The sequence below is a fragment of the Megalopta genalis genome, unplaced genomic scaffold (assembly GCF_051020955.1).
Source record: "Megalopta genalis isolate 19385.01 unplaced genomic scaffold, iyMegGena1_principal scaffold0483, whole genome shotgun sequence".
In the NCBI taxonomy this organism is placed as follows: domain Eukaryota; kingdom Metazoa; phylum Arthropoda; class Insecta; order Hymenoptera; family Halictidae; genus Megalopta; species Megalopta genalis.
In genome coordinates this window covers 80,001-82,500 of record NW_027476552.1, presented here as the reverse complement: position 1 = coordinate 82,500, position 2,500 = coordinate 80,001, and the positions used below count along the sequence as shown (strand labels likewise).

Sequence of the window (2,500 nt, the reverse complement as noted above, 5' to 3'; positions counted from 1 at the left end):
CCGCCAGATCATTCGTGCGTGATTTACACGGCCAGACGTGTGTACTACACGTATTAGGCCTTTGATCTGCGTTGCGTAGGCCACAACAAATCTTTCAAAGAGAGAGAGATATATGTGTTGTTGGGGTTTGTGATTATGAAGGTGCCCCAACGCACAAAAATATATAAAAATGTACAAAGTTGGGATGTGGTGTGGTGGAGAAGAGTTGGGCCCGACCAGATCATTCGTGCGTGATTTACACGGCAGACGTGTGTACTACACGTATTAGGCCTTTGATCTGCGTTGCGTAGGCCATCTTCCTTCCAAGACACACACGTGTTGGGGTTTGTGTGATTTTATGATAGTGCCTCAACACGGAAAAATAAGCGTACGAGAAGAGTTGGGCCCGACCAGATCATTCGTGCGTGATTTATACACGGCCAGACGCGTATTATATTACACGTATTAGGCCTTTGATCTGCGTTGCGTAGGCCATCTTCTCGATAGAGAGAAAGCCAATGTATTCTTTTTTCTTTCTTTACACACACACACAGTTGTAGTAGGACAGGGAGGGATGCGAGCGTGCTAATCACGCTTCCTCAAGTCTTCGCTGTGGTGTAAAAAAAAAAAAGAAAAAAAGGAATCGTTGGGAAAGTCCAAAGGACGAAAATATCGGGCAGTCTGAAGATAACTTAATGCTCGTTTACATTGGTATCAAGAGAGACCGGCTTGTGTAGCTCGTTTCAATGCTGTGTCGTTGTCATTGACACCCTACTCTGTTGCGCGCTAGTGGCAGCATGAGCGTGGGACGTATATATATATGACACCCAGCTAGAGCCGGCCGTGAGTCCGTCCGGTGTAAATAACGACGAAAGGAGAGAGAAACTTTTCGAATCCAGTATCGGGTTGATAATTGTCCAGTTTGAATATCCATATCCCCGTCGTTTTTGGAGGTGATATACTCTCTGTGTTTCTTCGATAGAAGGCTTTTCAATGTTCTATTCGCTCCGACCGTCGAACTTGCAAGAAAACAGTGGTTTTGGATTTGCTCGTACATATATATATGGTTTCGACGGAAATATCTCGTTCTTTAAGGGACAATTATGTCGTTGTACGACGACTCCCGAATCTCCTTCGCGCGCTGGTTGGAGCTCTTCGGGTATCGGCTTGTTCCGAAATATAACACAAAAATGTGGTGGATAGCAAATACACATTATATATATATGAGAGAATAAAAGGGAAAAATTACCCTGAACGGTGGATCACTTGGCTCGTGGGTCGATGAAGAACGCAGCTAATTGCGCGTCAACGTGTGAACTGCAGGACACATGAACATCGACATTTCGAACGCACATTGCGGTCCACGGATACAATTCCTGGACCACGCCTGGCTGAGGGTCGTTTACGTACTTATAAACTGCTTGCGTTGATGGCACTTGTTGCCTATATACGTACGAGCGAATGGTGGGCGCTTCGTCGGCGTTTGTCGCGGTCCTATGAATATTGAGAAATTTTACGTACGTCTAACAGTCTTCGAGAGAGATGGAAATCGTGTTCGAACTAGCGTGAGTGTGGAAGGCGGTGTCGTGTGTCGTATATGTTTTATATACGTCCGCCCGTCTGAAACACCGCTTCGAAGCGGTGACAAAATCTTTTTCGGGACGATTCGTATTCGTAGAACTATCGAGATTTCACTGGTACATTTTCAACGCGCTCCCGACGTCGCCTGAAATGAAACGAGATGGGTTTAACCCACGAAAGCGTACTACACGAGTCTGTCCTATGTGAAGACTGTGTACAGAGATCGAACGAACGCATGAAAGAAATTGAACGAAAGAACACATAACCCGCAAAAATATAGAGTAGAATTGTGACCGTTGCTTCGAATTTGAATTTATATGTATATATATATCATAGCCCCAGGGAGTGGAACCTATGAGTGTGGAAGGATGTCTCTTACCGTTATGTTGCCAGAGGAAAAAAAGTCTCTCTCTTCGTACGACACATTTGTGTACGAATTGTATCGATGGCTATATAGATCCGATGTTGCACATATTCTGAGTAAAGAACACCCCACCCGGGTTACCGTCCTAAAACTCTTCTATTGGTGTGGCTATGATGTGTGTGTCAACGCAATCGCGAGTCTGGTTCTACGGAAAACCGTTTGTCGGTCGCCCCATATATCTTTTTGTTCTCTTCAAATGATCGAATAGCGAAACCGCACGAGATCAATCGGTCGTCTAGTCCCCGAAAGTACTTTTCGGACGGACGTTAAAGTTATACCGATTGTAATCGTCTTGCGAGTGTTTCGAAGATCTATATTTGGAGAGGATATCGAATTTTATAAAAGATATATTGGTGAGGCGCGATAAACGGTTTTTTTTTTGCTTTAAGGGTTTTTTGTGTTTTTTTTATTTTTTTTTTTTTTTGTGTTGCTCTGTACACGTTTCGCAAAATGCTTTCGGGGGGGGAAGCTCTGAAAAAATTTTTTTTCACGTTCCGACGACCTCAGAGTAGGCGA

General features: G+C 44.2%; 1 non-coding gene and 1 pseudogene across 1 annotated transcript; both read left to right on the top strand.

The window, feature by feature from the left end:
* The first annotated feature begins 1,225 nt into the window (after positions 1-1,225).
* LOC143263357 (5.8S ribosomal RNA) lies at positions 1,226-1,380 on the top strand. The gene has a single exon (XR_013036837.1). It is a non-coding gene; the product is annotated as a 5.8S ribosomal RNA (ribosomal RNA).
* A 1,102-nt stretch (positions 1,381-2,482) lies between these two features.
* The window catches only part of LOC143263354 (large subunit ribosomal RNA), a 7,643-nt pseudogene continuing 7,625 nt past the window's right edge, over positions 2,483-2,500 (top strand).